The 17,389-nt window shown below is 42.9% G+C and overlaps 2 long non-coding RNA genes across 2 annotated transcripts in view; one reads left to right on the top strand and one right to left on the bottom strand.

Moving 5' to 3' along the window:
- LOC136790428 (uncharacterized) overlaps window positions 1–6,345 on the bottom strand; it is a 33,578-nt gene extending 27,233 nt beyond the window's left edge. The window contains exon 1 of the long non-coding RNA XR_010830322.1: window positions 6,200–6,345. This is a non-coding gene — a long non-coding RNA (uncharacterized lncRNA). The remainder of the gene's footprint in view (window positions 1–6,199) is intronic.
- Window positions 1–17,389, top strand: part of LOC136790427 (uncharacterized) — a 276,363-nt gene that overhangs the window by 241,580 nt on the left and 17,394 nt on the right. The window lies entirely within an intron of this gene.

The raw sequence follows: 17,389 nt of genomic DNA, 5'->3' as shown, positions 1-17,389 counted from the left end.
TGTAGATAAGGACTACTTAGCATACTGGAACATGCTCTCATTAGAGGCCTCAGTGCACTGCTACAGCGTGATACCTCAATAAATGCATTTCTTCCTCTGCCAGAACACTTTTTGATTTTCTGTACTCAGCTCCACAAACAAGCAGTGAAATTTCACCTGTATTTTTAACAGGTTTGTTCTATATCTCCCTTTAAAGTTCCCTTTTTCCCTTGAAAGATGAATATTTTAAATTAAACAGAGAGAAAAGGCAAGGGGCAATCTGAAGGACAGGGGCAAGGGTTACAATGTTTAGTCCAAAGTTTCTTGTTATTTTGCCCTCCTGTGTTTCCTTGGAGAGAAGTTTGAGTGGAAAGTCGAGCAGAGCTGATTCTTGATTTCTCTGGATACCACTGTAGGGGAGAATTCACTACACTTAATTGCTTAAGCAATTGCCTAAGCAAGCAATGCTTTCTGATCTCAATGGATAAGATTTTCTAAGCTGATGCGCTCACCTGTTCTCTGATAAAGTCTCTGAAGGCCAAAGATAAGAGGTTGATCTGGTCCAGAGGGTCCCCTCATTTTGGGTGGAAGGGCTGAGGCTATGCACCTCCACAGGCTCACTGGCACATGTCAACACTTCAGTGAGACCCCTCCTGTGGTCTCAATGCTTCTCATTGGAAGCAGCATGTTAAAGGCAGGGCAGAAAGGGAGACAGAGCTGTGTTTCTTCTCTTCCTCCCCATATCCCCCAGACCCTAGGCGTGTCAATGCAAGTGAACTCCTTTTTTAGTGGAGCATCAGGTCTGCTCACAAGATGCTGGAAAGAGCCTCTCCATGTACCCTAGGGCCTCCCTGGGCTCTGCAGACAGCAAAACGCTAAACAATGATGTGCCTAAATTTGGGTTTCTCACAGCTCTTTCTGAAACTCTGTGCCAGCAGGACACTGTGTTACAGACTACTACATTCATTACAGACCCTGAGGTCCTCTGTAGATGGGACTGGGCTGGTTATCTTCCACCCCCATGCCAATCCTGCAGGGATTAGTTACTTAAGTCTAGAGGGATACTTGGTGGGGCTCAGTGGCCCAGGACACACCACCTCTATACGTATCTAGGATGTATAGACATGTAAACTGTCTCTAAAGCTTTGGAGTGTATATTGCAGTTCAGAGTTTGGTTTAGCTCAAAGAAAAGACCCAACAAAGATACTCGGATTGGGATCCCTTCCCATAGCTGAACCATGTAATAGGTTTGGTCTATGTATATCTCTTGTACATCTCTGAGAGAAAACCTAATCTTCTTTATATATAGGTTGATACCTGTGTGCACACATGGGCAAATGTAGAGCATTCTTTGGGGATGGCAGGCAGTCAGGTGGGAAATCCTGCACATTGGGGGCCCTCGACGAGTTCAGCTGATAAATAAATAATGAGTCCTGGCTTCTGACAGTGCCAATTTCTTAACCTTTGGGATCATTAATGACTTCTCCCTTCCACTGGAAAAAAACAAAAAACAACAACAACAAAAAAAAAAAACAGCAGTTCCTGCAGCTTTCTGAGACACAAGCAAAGCATTTAGCACCACAAATAAGCTCATAATTTGACAGGCAAAATGCCAGGAAAAGTGAAAGCAGATTTCTCCCTCCAAGGCCCTGAATATTTTAGTAATTCTTTACTTGTTTTCCAAATGCTATTTCCTTTTTGTTTAATCACAGGTTCAGGTCAAGACACTTTTCAAAATATCATGCCTTGTCCATGTGCATTCTCTTAACCTTAAGGATGCTCACGGTTTCCTGCTTTGCCAGCCAAAACAAACACAACCCAGAAATGCCTATGCATGTCTGAAGCAGCCACCAAGTAGCTCTCATTTTTAATTTACTGTAAGATGGATGTACCATCCATCCATGTATTATTTTTTTTTCACTTATGCGCAAAGCCAGCATCCATAACAAGTTTTCAAGAAGCTGTATTTGCTGTGAAACTCATCAAAAGGAATTAGCTACAGTGAATGAGCAATAACTTTAGATGGCAGGGCTACAAAAAAGTTGAGGCTGATAAAGGGCATAGGCAGGCAGACTATTTAAGCTCCTTGAAAATGAAATAATGCTTTGTCTTCCCCAAGAGCCTTTCAGGCAAGGAGCCCAATGGATTATCACAGGGACTGGGGAAGCTGGTTGTACCCCAGGGCAGAGTCTGGCTGTCCCAGGCTCCTTGTTGGAGAGGAGCCTTTGGCTGCGCTCATGGGACTGATCTAAGAGGATGGGACTGCTTTTTTCTCCCTGAAGGACCAGGCTTCCTCCTCACAGTTGGCCATCCAGTCCGGCAGAGACAGGATGCTTCAGTCCAGTGTTTTCCTCATCTAGGGAAATTATTCAGGAACAAAAGTAACAGTCTGGGGCTTCGCTGCCGTTCTGAGAATTGTTGCAGCATGAGAGGAAGAGGATAGTTGCACCATTTGCATAGAGTCACGGCAAGAGAAATTCTAACTAGATGTAGGGAAAAAAAATCGCTGTGAGAGTGGTTCAGCACTGACACGTGCCTAGCAAGGTTATGGACGAGGTGTGCCTCTTGTCCTTCTCTTCGAGTATGCACCTTTTGATTGGCATTGTCTGCTTTTCTGCTGGGAAGACAAGGTTTGAAGTTTACTGACGACTCCACATACACACCTGTTTTTGAGGAGAAGCTCACATCCTGGAGGCAATTTTATGCAAATTTTGCAAAACGAAAGGACTTGTTGAAGATCACACTGTATATTGGTAACAAAGCATGACTGCACCCCGGCAGTCTGAGCACTAGTGCCTTGTAGCCAGAGGACACGCTTTTCCCCAGTTTCTCCGAGGAAAGGAAAAGAACAATTCCGTGGGCAGTCTCTGTGAGGAACTCGTCACCATGGTGAAATGCCAGTTGTGATTATACTATGTAAACCTTCCGAAATACACACATCAAATGGCAAAAAAAATTAACCTTAAAATTAACCCCTATCAATCGGATTAAAGGGAGAAGAATGACATATTTAATTTTGCTTAGTACTCACCAGGGAAACAATGGACTCCAGCCTTGTTCATTAATATTTAATAAGAATTTTATTAATTTTCTTAAATAAAGGGTTTAATTTCTGACTTGTACCTACTTCTTGGATCCCAGTGGAACTCATCTTCTGTGTTATCAGCTTTCACATTTGCTCTTGGGATCTTTATTTTATTTTATTTTATTTTATTTTATTTTATTTTATTATTTTATTTTATTTTATTTTTTATTTTATTTTATTTTATTTTATTTTTTTATTTTATTTTATTTTATTTTATTTTATTTTATTTTATTTTATTTTATTTTATTTTATTTTATTTTATTTTATAATTCCTGCTTTTCCTCTTCTTTTTGACAATGAATCCTAACAAAGTTAGCCAAACTGCAGGGCAAAGATGTCACAACAATCGGGATGGCTGTAAGAGTGAGAACCACATGCTGGTTGAGTTGCAAACAGACATGGACCTGTTGTTCTTGCAGTCCAGAGCAGGCTGACTGCCAAGGAGCTGAGTGCCCCCGGAGTCCCCCAAGCTGATCATACATCCCACCCGATGCAGAAAGGTAGCTGGCTTCACTGCGCTGTAAGTTGTTAATTAATTGGTCACACTGAGATGAGGTGCAGGGCTAAGGTGACTGCTGTAGGGGCGCTTCCCAAGGCCTTGCTGGGGGTGCTGGCACAGTCTCATGAAGAGGCCGCCCACCCCTGGAGCAAGGTCAGTCTGTTTCACTTATCCAGGGGGTGACCCAGAGGTAGCGCTGTGGTGACTCCCAGCCCAGATGTGATGGGCTTCTTACTGGCGTGCGGCTGGGGAGAGGGAGCTGATGTCAGCTTGGTGAGGAGCCCTCTCTGCTGCTGCAGGTGCCAGGCATCCCATGCCTCCAGCCCTCAGCAACCAGTAATTAGCCAAGTGGTGTGTTAATTTGTTGCGTGCGTAAGGTGTTCAAAATGTCTTTTGCTTCTTTTAATGACAAAATGGATTTTCCTCTTGGCCAGTTCTTGACATTTATTTACTTGGGTGCAGGAATACCCAGGCTGTGACTGGAGAGGGAGGAAGGACTGGCCAGGTGCTGCTGCACCAAGGAGAAATGGTGGGGGCCTGGGCGTGCTCAGCTGCCCTGAGGCTGATGGAAGAAAGTCTGACTGCCCTTTTCTCCCAGAGATCTTGTTGAAATGAAAGAAAGCACCTCTGGGTGGTACAGGAGGGGGGAGAATTTTTGGATCAGTGCAATTTTTGCATTGCAGAAGAATTTGGAAATGGTTTCCTGCTGTTCTTGAATGTCTTTCCTCCCCCTGCAAGCTGTGAAATTTCCTGAGTCCTTACAGGTCCTTACTCAGATTTTGAGGTCAGCAAGGAATTTGCAATAGTCTAAGAAGAAATTGCTGTGACTTTTCCTTGGTGTTGTTTGTGAAACGCACCACATACAAAGAATGTATTGCATATGCTTTCTGAGCTGGAAGATGAAATTGAGGGAACGGTTCCGGATTTGCCTGCCTGTAACAGTGATTAATTTGGCCAAAAGGCTGTGACAAGAGCAATCACAAATGATTCCTGAAGTTGATTGTATTATTCCAACACTTAGAAAAGGCAAACTGCAGGTCCACTTTTCTTTCACAGGATATGATTAATTCCCATTGATTTAATCACTGTTGGTGTGTGTGTTAAGTGGGGACAGAGCAGGGAGAGGAGAAAGGACCCAACAGTAGAAAACTAAATATTATCTCTAATCCTGAATTTTCCTCTCTGGGAATCACTGAAAGGTTTTGGCTACAAGATAGATAATGTTCATATACCTTTTTTTTTATATATATATATATATATTTTATATTTTTATTTTTATTTTTCCTGCTGTAAACAGCAAAACATTTTGTGAACAGAGTGGGGAACATGGATGGTCAAATCAGGACTGTAAGATTACTTTGGTGTTTATAGTAAAGCACTGCAACTCTGGTTTTGAGAAGTTGCTGCAGGGTCTCAAAAAGCAAACAAATCTCTGCTACAATGGAAACATCTTTCTTATGATAGGAGTGCAATTGCCTACACAACTATTGGCAGCTTGCAAAGCCCAAATTGGTCATGGGGATAAAGGGCAGAAATATTTCTAGGTCCAGCACTTTTTTGCCCATTTCAGTATCACCCTGCAAAGCAGTATGACCATTCTCATGTATTTTTCCCTTGCATTTTCCCTGTTCCTTCTTGAGAACTTTCCTCCTTCTCAAAAAAAAAACCAAAAAACGTTGTCTCTCAAGGACACCTAATCCCTATTCCTTGCTCTCAGGGGTTCATTGATGTGCCAAGAAAGACCACAGCTTAGCTGAGCTAAAGTGGGCTGATCCTGTAATTTCTGTTTTCTACTTTCCTTTGTTTTCCAACCTATATAGTATTAGAAGCTTTTTTTTTTTTAGGAGATAAAATTGTCCAAAAATGGAGTTTCTGTCAAAAATGAGGGACAAGGGGAAATCTTAAAAAGTTTGAAACTTCTTGTTTCAACAGTCTTTACAGAAATACTGAAATAGTTTCCAAAAAAAAAAAAAAACATAAAAATGATTTATTTTGACATTTTCCAAATGAAACTTTTTCACCTTTTGTTTCAAAATGGATTTTTTTTTTAAATTTATTTTAAAAGTGTCCCAAACTAAAAGGAAGCATAGTTCAACAAGAGAACTGAACATCTGGAGAATGGAGACTTTGGGTTGAATAGTTTAGTCTGAATTACCCTGTTGAGGAACATAATAAATTCACAAAATTATTTGCTGTAATAAAAATAATATTTCCCTGATTTGTCAACACAAGACAAAAAATAAATACACTTTTTGTACCCCTTGGCTTTAAGCTGAACCCATGAAAGGATAAAGTGAACACCTTTTGTTTCATTTGCAGTGACAGCAAAACCTTGAGTGACAGAAGAGTTGCCAAAATTCTTCCAATTTGCCTGTTGGTTTACAGCAGGTTGGTTGCAAAAACACAGCAACAGCATTCTCAGCCCTATTCTTTTTGGTGATAAGAGACCTACAGCCCCAGATCATAAAGCACTTAGTGAAAAAAAGAATCGGCTGATGCTCAGCGCTGGAACTGGCCAGCTGCAGCTAGGTTACTGAGCCAAGAGGAGCTACCAGCTCTTTCGAACAGTTGTCATCTCTCACCTAAGTGCAGTCCCAAGACCTTTAATTTTGTTTTTGAAGCCCCACGTCACTGACCTGGCTGCCCCTTGCACGCAGCTTGCTTGCAGCTCTTCCCACATTGCCCTCGGTGCTGCGGCCACTGCCCGTGGGCACTGAGCGGGGAGGCTAAAAATACCCCTGTCACACACGCCACCACAGGCAGAAACATTTCTTTCTGCATACCAAATCCCTCCCCAGGGGTTCAGTTACGGTTCCTGCCTGGGCTAGCGCATGCCGTCTGGGATTAAGCAGTCTGTGAAACCGAGACCTGCTGGGAGCAGCATGAGCCCCCCAGCCACAGCCTTTAACTAGAGCCCCCGGAGGGTGGGTGGGAGGCTCAGCAGGGCTCTTCTCAGGTGCCTCCTCTGGGGGCTACTCCCTCAGAGGGGTAGGCATCTGCTTTGCTTCCCAGCTTCAGCCGCAGTCCAAATGTGGGGTTTGGTGCCACCCCACTTGCCCCAGGTCCCCACAGTGACTTTGTCCTCATGCTCTCTGGCATTTGATCTCTGTTTTTGTTCTCCTGCTTATTGCTGTTGCCCAGACCCATCCTTCATGTAAGGATTTTCCTCCTCCTTTCCTTTGGAAAGTCTTTCAGATCCTTGAGGGGATGGGATGGGGCTTGGTGATGGGATGGGGCTTGGCCCCCACCAGCAGTATGTGGATCGAGCAGGGGATAAGTGAGTAGGAAACGTAACTCCATGTAGACTATGCTGTCCAGACACTTTGGCTGTCACTCCTTGTACTGTAAATCCAGTGCATTCTCACCAGCATGAGTAGAGTTTCCTTTTTTATCTGTTCATAAGATCAACATTTGGCTTAGAGTCTGTCCTTGCCATTGTGTTTGCACCTGTATATCCGTATAAAAATATCCATATAAATACATATTAATGAAGTTCAGCAACTCTGTGAAATGAAGAACACAAATGTCACTGTAATAGCTTGAAAAAATAAGGACTACAGGGCTTAGCTCTTTTGTGCTATCCTTTCACATTGCAACAGCTTCTGTAAACAAGGTGTCAGGAGAGACTGGGTGACTTAAAAGTTTGTGATAAGGTATGGAGCTCTTCAGTCGTGGATCTCTGGTTCAGATGTAACACCATGCAATAGTGCCTGAAGGCTGCTGCCATCAAGAGCAGTTTTATATTGGTGTTTTTACCTCCAGTGGACAGAGACCTCTCTGAGAAGGTGCTGGCCCCTCTGGCATGAGCTGAGGTTGCTCTTGGAAAAAATAGCTGTGAATAGAGTAGGTGAGAGATTTTTTCTTTATTTCTTTCTCCTAGTTCAGAGCCAAGGTAGATTTGTGTAGCACCATGGGCATAGCCACACGTCCCCCACTCCTATACTTTGGAAGGAGTGCTTCAGGACCCTGGATATACATGTAGTGTGTTTCATGGGCACCATAGCTAGGCATTTTAAGATTAGTTTATTACAGCAGAAGCTGATAGCATGTTGCCTGGAGTGCACCCCCAAGGATGGCTGGAATATTAAAGGGTCTAAAAAGAGCCTTTCAGAAGTGCCACTCCTACACACCAGGGTACAGCAGGAGGTACACAGCGGCAGCCTGTGTGTCACTCACAGTAGGGATTGCCAGCACAATGGCTTCTGCTTTTCCTGCCTGTTCAGTATTATTTGTTGTATGTTGATATTGTTGATGCACTTAAAGAGATGATGTATTTTTCCCATGGCATAAACAAAATGACTTGCATTTTGCAAGGAGAGTAATGGTAATGAGAAGTCAGGCTTCAAGAGGGAATGGTGTTAAGGTTGACGGCAAAGAGAAATAAATCTTGTATGCTCAGCTTGGTCTGAGCTGAGTGTCGTTTCCTTAAATAAATTAATAAATTGTGCTCTAACCACATGCTCTAACCTTATGGGGAGGGACAGAAGAGGGAGCAGCCTGCAACCTCACAGTGGGTGTCATTTCTAGTAGCTGCTTTCTTGACATTAGCTTGAATCCAGCTTCAAACAAGCCAAGAGTTTGGTGTTTCTGCTCAGGCTGACATCAAACCCTTGCCCCTGCCTTGAAGCAGCCCAGAGCTTGACATGATCATAAAGACGAACGATGATGTAAGATTTGTCTGAAGCCAGCCAGGCTTAAAGGTCACTTGGGGAGCAGCTTTGGCCCTTCTCTCCCTACCCCATGTCACCCTCCCCCTACTCAAATGAATTGGCAATGAACTAGAATGAAATGGGGATGGGTCATCATGCTATGAATAACTCTGAGTTGCTGCTCCCCAGAAGGTGCTGAGCATTCATTTGTCCTTTGTTCTCAGGGAACAACATGCTGTACATTACAGCCTTTTTTTTTTTTCCTTTTCCTTTTTTTCCCCACCCAAATACAGAACAGTGGCAGCTGAGTCGCGGCTTGAGAATAGCATTAAAATGTGTAATGCACCATAAATAAACAGAAATAGACAGCCAGGAAGCTGTGGTAATCACTGCTTTGATGTAGCATGAATTATGATGTGTGTATGTATGTGAGTGAGTGTGGCGGGGGGGTGGTTTAAGGGCTTCATGTTTCTGGCTGTGCTTGTTTTGACTCAGCTGCTGTTGCTCTGGGAAGGCAGCGAACCTGGCCTGCCATTTACATGTCTCCACCTTCGCACTGACAGCTGCTGTCCCTTGACTCAGAGGAAAGGGATGCAGCCTCCACCGCCTGTCCCCCTGGGGTCCTCCTCCCTCCTCTCCACCTCCCTGTCCCCTCCCTGTCCCCTCTGCCCCATGGCAAAGCAGAAGGGGGAATCTGGCCTTCTCTCAGGGAGCAGGTCCAGGCCCTCCTCCTGCCACCCTGGGAGGATCTCTGTAGCAGCCTGGGTTTCAGCATTGCCTTCCAGAAGGTTCTGATTTATGTTCCTTGGGTCTCATCTACATCAGGCTGTTGCCTTTTTTTTTTTTCTTTTTCTTTTTTTTTTTTTCCTTCCCCTGCTGACATCCCACTGCTACCAGGATAGCGAAAGCAGCAATGGACGTGTTAGAGCAGGCAAGTGAGGCTATTAACAAGACGGCCTCATGTTTCGCTCAAGGTACTAAACATTAAGAAGGGAGTTGCTGAATCTTGGTGCTCTGAGATCAGTAAGATACCCACAGTAGGTGTAAAGACAGGAAAGCCAGCAGAAAAAGATGTGGCGTGGGTGTCTCCTTGTTGATTATCCTCTGTTGGCGTCCCAGGGACTCCTTTAGCTGGCACAGCAGGCCACTTGCTGAGAATAATCTCCTGCCCGTCCCTGCCGCAGCAGCAAGACAGCTTATTAAAACAGCCTTGCTTTTTTCTGGTGCTCTTTGCATTAATGTTTTACCGGGAGCCAATAGTCTTCCTCTGAAAAACTTGTTGGGTCTGAATGGCCACAAATGAGTCTGAAATTGCTTAACTGCTGCTCGGGTTCAATGAATTCTCTGACCTTACGATAATTTAGGTGTCACAGGGCACCAATAAATGCCGAAACCTGCCTGCCAGTCCGTAACTAGCTGCATAACTGCTGCAGAGTGCCAGCGCTCAGCCTGCCTGCGAGGCCTGGTCACGAACTGTGAGCAACCAGGCCCCGAGGGCCCATGCCCACGAGGGCCCTCACGCAGCTCTGGGGCTGGAGCGGGGCCCATTCCTTCAGCTCAAGGTATCTGGAGCATCGTGTTCAGCCGCGGGCTGCTCTCTGAGCCCTGGAGTTAAAACACCATCACGCATCTCACTCTCCTTATACAAGAGATGCCATTTACTGACTGGGGCAGGCAGAGGAAGAAAGCATGGGGCCGTACTGCTTGACAGCAGTTCCCTCAGATGGGAAAAAGGTCTAAAAGCCCAGAACTGAGGGGCACTCAAACATTCACACATTTTTTCATTCAGCCCTATCAAGCCTGACTGGCTTAGATAGTCGTAATTAACTACTGAGAACGGGTAAAGATTTCTGGAAACTGCATTATATTGACATAACCAAAGGCCAAGCACAAACTATCCACGTGAATGAATGATTTTAGTGAGACAGTTTCAATGGGAATGTGGTGCCTAAATATCTCCTAGCTTCTGGAGCTATGTTTTTCCCGTTGCCCTCACTTAACACAGTTACTCTTCATTTTATTTTCATTTTAGCAAAGAAGGAAGGCTGTGCCTTGAAGTCTTTCTACATATAGGGACTGAAAAGCATAAAAGCAGCAGGCAGCCCTACTATTTTTCTCCACAGAATAAAAATACACCTCCGTGGAGGTGAGCCTCAAGTTAAGGCTGTAACTAATCTCCTCCCAACTCTGAAGGAAGCACTTAACTTTTTTCACAGACTTTAAAAAGTTTGTGAAAGAGGCAAAGTCTTGCTACTGTGTGGCATAGCTGCTCACTAATGGATGCATTAGGAAACACTTTCACAGTGCACATATATTGCCACACATGGTAATTACTCAAATTGCAAGGCAATTATCGTCTCAGTACTGAAATAGCTGACTCGCACTTGCTTCCCAAATGCTAGGAACACCTTCCTCATTCAGACCTAGCAGGCCTAATTCTGTGTGATGTTGTAGCTCCATTGCCCTCCAGCAACACAAGAGGCCAGAAATAGCCTCTGGGGAGCAATCTCCAACATAAGATGTTCATCCCAGCCCATCTGTTGGCATACTGCAGTGCCTCAACAGTAGCTCACTACAACTGTCTCATAAACCTCTGCCCAGGGCCCTTGTTGGGAAAGGGACATGTGTTTGACACGTGCAAGCAGAGAGCACTGTGGAGTAGTTATTCTCAGGCAACCTAGGTCCTAGGGGATAAATTAAACTCAGTATAGGAGATAACTATAATTCATAAAGTGCCCTTCCCTCCCCCCCACTCTCAGCCCCAAAATATTATCCCCTCCCATCTTGCTCGCTTGCTGTCCCTCAGCAGACTCTTGGTAGCCCCTCTCTCTGCAGGTGGAACCCAGCAAGGAACCACTGATGGTGTATTTTGAGCTGAGAGATTTGCAGAAGCAGGAAGGGAGGAGCAGACTGTGGCTCCTTCATCCCAGTGAGCTGCTTCATGCCAAGAGCAGCATGGAGAATGTTCCTGTGGATGGTCCCTGGGAAGTCCACAATGTGCCCCTTCCCTTTTCCCCTTGGAAGTACCAGCGTCAGAAGAAAAAAGAAAGATGTCTGGGAGAAAGGGGAGATGGCAGAGCTTCCGACTATTTCTGGAGACAGCAGATTAAAGTGGGATATCTACCTTCATCCCAGTATGCCAGCTCATGATAAAGGAGCAGAAGGTCTCAGGCAGGAGGTGTGGCTGCTTGTCTTGCAGAGGTACTGACTCTTCCTGCCTTTTGATCAGGACAGAAGCTCTCTCCTGCCTGTTTTTTCAGGTTCTCTGTGGCTCTGTCCTCCAGTGGGAATGGAGTCGATGGGTTTCCCCTCCATAGTGGCCCTGGGCTTTCTAACCCTGCTGCTGAAGTGCAAAGCAGAGGATTACCCACACTGCCTGTCTGCCAAGTACCAATAGCTCAGACACTGGCTGCAATTTGAACTTACCTTTTCTTCTCTTTCTTTGTTTGGTTTGTTGCTCTCAGCATTACTCATACTTCTATTATGCACAATATTTTCAAAACTCTAACACTTCTTTGGAAATTATATAAACATGAAAAATGTCAACTACCCTAATATCGAGATTACTTTTTGCTCTTTGTAAATACAAGACTTGATGTATTAACAATACAAAATGGCTTATCCTAAATCATCTACCTTTTTTTGTTACCTTTAGAGGCTCAAACCATCCAATAAGACTATGAGGGTTTTTTACAGTCTTTCCTGATCAGAGGAAAAAAGTAAGTGTTAAACTTCAAAAGAACATAAGGGGATTCTGCAATGCAAGAGTTATTTGACAATGCAATCCTAACTATAACAAAATATTCTGCTAATTTACAGAAGTAAGTAAAGCATACTTAAACCAGCACAAATGTTGGTCTATCTAGACTTCTGAGCCTTTTTGATTTCCTTTGCAATGCAGAAGAAAAACAGATTTTTTTAAATGAAAAATTATTGACACTTCAGTACTCCCCAAGTGAGTCAACAGAAGGTTTGTCATTGTCTTAAATGAAGTCAGAATCACACTATTGCAGTCCTGCTTAGTGTCATAAAATTGTCAAGCTGCCAGTTTCCTGTTTGATTGTTAATGGCTTTTTTAATGATATTTAAAACACATAAATTATTTGTGTAGTGATTTATTCTTCTTTGCAATTAATTGTAGTCATTGGAATATATTTAATCTTACACTAGGGTTTTACTTTGCATGCTGAGGCCATTATATTTTCATTTTTTATGCTATTCGAGAGCTTTGCATTCATCCGAAAGATGTAAGCACGCCAGTGAATGATTGCATGCAAGTTCAGTGTTCAGCTTTCAGGCAGTTTATGACATTCAGTCAGTGTCGTTTCAGAGTAGAGGTTTACATTTTATTATTGTTATTTTTTTGGTAAAGCTTCTGACACATTATTGCTAGGATTTCAGGTAAATCCAGTATTATAGCTTTCCACATTTCTTCTTCATATTTGCTGGTGCTTTTTTTTTTTTTTTTTAATTATTATTATTTTCAAGTAAGTAAGTAAGAATGAAATGTCCATGTAAAACCGTGGTACATCATAAAACATAAAACATATTCACTAAGATAATACCAGAATGAAAATATTAGTAGTTATAAATCCATCTCCAAGAAAAGAAAAAATGCCTATATTTCTCTGCATCTGTTCATTAAATAGAAAGACACTGTCTTTAAATTGGCTAAGTTTTAAGGTCATGTATCTCCTTTTAATGGCCCAATCTTTAAAGGAGCATTCTTCCAGTTGTTAGACTATCTCTAAACATAAAATTTATGTGCATGAGGATGAAGTTTGTATTTACACAGACAACTAAAACAAGGTTTATATCCTTTTTCCCCAAAGCTGTGTTCTCCCACTTTTATGATGCTTATGCTCTTGAGACGTGGAAAAAATCCCACAAAATTGCCAAAGCGGCCTGAACTGCATATTTTTGGTATCCACCTCTCCTTTGTATTTTGCGGTCTTTATTGGCTTCCTGACCTTGTCAGAAGGTTGGCAATGTTTACCATGAACAACTGAAAACCAGGAAAGCTAGAAAAAATGGAAAACATGACACGTTTCTCCTGAGTAGCTATCAATATTGTATGGGCAGAAATAGGGCATCATAGGGGAGGTCAGCGTGGGAGATCTCTATTAGAGGTCCCGTGGAATGGAGTGATAGACTTCAGTATTACATCAATACCAACGGCATTACAGTTCTGTATCAAGTGTCCACAGTGCAAAGAGCTCATCTAGTATAACTGAAAGTTAAATGTGTAGACTTTTAAGCTTTCTTTATTTGTGGACCTTTTAAAACATCTCCACTGTCACTAATAGCAGCCGACTAAGAGTAAGCTTGTTTTCCCTTAGCCATTACTCACCACTCCTTAACAAGTTGCCACCTATGGGTGTCCAGGAGCCTGCAAAACAGTCTGAAAACCTCAAGGCAAAACCTCAAGCAAGAAGGAAAGCACATTACCTGGTATGATAAAGCCTCCAGAGAGTCTTCAGATGAGACCTGAAACCAGATCTTTCAAGTCTTGGCCTGTGCTTATACCTTAAGAACAATTTTCTTGTCAATTCTCCACAGCTGTATATCTTGGTAGCAACTTCTGGATACTTTGTTCAGGATCAGCGAAGGGATTTAGCCAAGAGTAGTAAGCTCAAAAAGAAACCCTCCATCAAAACAAAGTTATATGCAACTGAAGTGTGGACTACTTTTGATTATTCCTATATGCCTTTCATTCTCTGGTCAATATGACTCAAATTAATGATATGCAGAATAGGATCTGAAAAATTCTGTTAATCTGAGCGCAGATAATATGATCATTAATAGATACAAATACTGTCTAAAGAGTTTATACTAATGTAGGTGACAGATGCAAAGTCACTCCTAGTTCTGCCTGTCAATGTCCTAGCTCTAATCAGACTATTGTCTGGGCTTATGTTCCATTAAACAATGTGTTTTCTCTGCATTGTTGTAATAAACAAGATTGAATGACAATTTGCCTCCGAAAATGAGATTAGTATTTATTCAGGAATAAATTTCTATTTAGTAGTTTTTAAATGCACACATAAATTAATAGATAAGCTTGTTAACAGCTCTGAAATATAATTTATTTGTTGGTGTCGGTTGTTACTCAGCAGGCAATTCAGGTCTGCAAAATAGCTGCATTGTTTTAGTTGCTGACAGTCACAGTGCTTTAAATCAATTATTTGCACAAGTTCCATGAAGCAGTTTGTAGATGGTCTTATTTCATCAAAGCATTTTATATTACTCTGATGGTAACTTTTGTTCTTCTATAAAACATCCTATAGGAAAAAACTCATCTCTCAGACACCAAACATATGGGAAAATCTGAAAGCAGAAACTCCTCAAAAGCACCCACTTATAAACCCTGCATCATGGGGTTAAAATTCAGAGAAAGTGGTAATAAACTTTGTTGAAAAATTCTTGGCTCTAAGCTATGGCAGGCAGAAAGAGGAATTTCTGAATAATAAAGCAAGTTTAGCCACGTAACCATAGCTGAGGTCTGAATGTTGTAGCAAATGGATGCTCTCTGAGTTATAGAAATTAAAGGTCAGTCATTCAAACACCAGTTATTTTATTTGACTTACATAATTAGTAGCCATTACCAGCCATTTCAACTGTCTGGTAAATGTTTATTTACTTTTGCTTCATGTTCCCAGAGCAGCACAAAACAGTCTCAACACACTGATGTATCTAGCAGCAAAAAGACACCTACACTGTAATCAGAGGTGTCATTGCAACAAGGGCAAAGGCACCTCTGGTGGCTGGGTACCACTAGAACGACGCTCTGCAGTATGGACCTTAGTGCATAGCAGCTGCCTCAGCATGTACTCATCATTTCTGGGCAGATTTGTCCAATTTATCCTGAGCTCCCAGTGCCCCAGTGTGCTTCTGCTGCTGCCCAAGCTGGTTTGCTTAGTACTAGTGCAAATATGTTTGTTCCTGCTGAAAACACGGTTCTGCCCTTGTGAACATGCCCACAGAAACATGGATGCACTAAACCTCCCTTCTTAAAATGCTTGTGCTAGATTCACAGAGTTTGGGTGGCAGGGACGACTAGTGAGGTAAGTTCTCTGACAACAAAATGAGCAAAAAATAGAGGTAGAGGCACAAATGCCACAGCTGCAGCCTCAGCAGTGCCTGGCAAGTACATTGACTTCCCAGATACCCATGCTAGCTCACACCGTGACTTATCTACTGACACTGTGGTTTTGCAGATCCAGAAGTCTTGTTCATGAAGACAGCTTAATTGCCTTAAATGAAAATGCTTGCATACCACATGGGACTTTCATGATACAAAAAGTTAAACTTTAGAAAATGAGTATGATCTAAAGTCACACGATGTAGAGACAGTCAAATGTCCCTGGGATGAAACCGTGTGAACTCAAGTGCTACACTTTGCTGGTGAGAACTTTTTATGGGTACAGCAGGGAAAGGCAAACAAAGCTGGTTCTTTATAAAAAGAATTATTTATTATTCATTCTTTTTTTATTTTATTACGAGTAGGAGATAAGGTGAAATAAATGTTTCAGCTCATCTTCCCTTATCACTGCAATCCTTTTCTGGACTCACTAGTGACATAATTTATGCTTGTTTCTCCATATACTGCCATTGCCCTGTATCAGAGTTTAGCGTATACCTGGCTGATTAATTCTGATAGCTGGAAATAATACAAGGAAGATGTTTTTAAAGTAAATTATTATAGGGAAAAGGTTTGCATAAAAATGAGAATTTCCATCAACATAATGATGTTTGTAAAGGGGATCTAAATTTTCCTTCAAACCATTCACTAACTGCTTAAATCCCCTTACCTCTGTGAATATTCACAAACAGAAGTACTGGGGTTACTTTTCCCGTCACCCCAAAAGATAAACATGTTGATAAGATAATATGAAATAGAAAAGCAGTTTCAGCTTGATAATTTTTCCTCTCGGTCAAACAAATGCAGAGAAGCAGCTGTGAAAATAACTTAAAATAAGCTTTAATGCCAGGGTCATGTCTGTTCCTAGTGATAGAGGGATGATGTTTAAGGATGATGGATGAACATGCTGATCTCTTCTGTCCTTAAAAAACTACGACATCAGGTCTCTAAGCTCTGAGAAAGGTCAACCATCTTTTCTGAGGCAGCCACAGCAGCAGAAATGCATATTAGGCCAAGACTTTTCAGAGCACTTAGAAGGCCCTCTAGGAAACTGCGATAACACCCCAAATTTAGAGCAGTCAGTCGATGGGAGTATTGCTAACATGACAGTTTCAGGGTTCAAAGTAGCCTGTGAAAGCCGCACAAGGAGAAGCAGTCCTGGGTATTTGTTGAAAATTCCCTTCCCTAGCTGATGTTGACAGGCATCCTATAGCCTGGGTCAGGCTGCGAAGCTTCAAGGTGAGCAGCTGCCCTTAGGCACATTTGTACTCACTCTTATTTGCATCTGAATTTGCCCTGAAAAATCTGCAGATGCATCCACAGCTCAGCTTGCCAGCCCAGGCCTGGCATCAGGGCCACAAAACAGAGGGGGTGGCCGGCACGGTGCAAGCTGGTATGACCAGCTGCGTGAAGAGGAAGGGATGCCCTGTGGCTTCAGTCCCAGGCTCCGCGCTGGCAGCAAGGACCTCCTGCCAGAAGCAGTGGCTGGACACCTCCTTTCTCCTGGCAGGCCACAGATTTGTGGACATTATCCGCAAACAACAGCAAAGGGGCTGGGCCAGCTGAAATTTGGCCAGTTCAGGTGATACACAATTTTGCTGCCTCATAGTTCGTCATAAACCTCACAGCCCTTTCTGAATCTAGGAGATAAACAAGGGAAATCATTAAATGCATTGGCTTACTAAGAGTGACATCATCTTTCAAGATTCAGTATACTTCATGTGTTTCCCACCACAGGTAATGGTAGCTGATTAAGGATATGAGGGCCATCAGTTTTTCAGATATTAGGTAACACTGCTGTCTTTCTTATTTTTTTCAGATTAGTAAGTGGGTCCTGATTTACAGCATCGTGCCATGTTTTTAACCCTTTTTTCCATCCATCAAAGACACAGAAAAGCGACTTCGGGCCATTTAAGTCGGGCGTCGCCGCCATTTTGCAGCCACTCCCCGAGGCGATCGGCTCCGGGGCAGACGCGTTGTGCAGCGGATCCGGGGATCGAGGCGGGCAGGGCTTTTTTCCGGCGCCGAGGCAGCCG

Source organism: Anser cygnoides, chromosome 3 (assembly GCF_040182565.1).
Source record: "Anser cygnoides isolate HZ-2024a breed goose chromosome 3, Taihu_goose_T2T_genome, whole genome shotgun sequence".
Classification (NCBI taxonomy): Eukaryota; Metazoa; Chordata; class Aves; order Anseriformes; family Anatidae; genus Anser; species Anser cygnoides.
The sequence above is the reverse complement of the archived record's forward strand: the minus strand, read 5'-3'. Positions and strand labels throughout refer to the sequence as shown.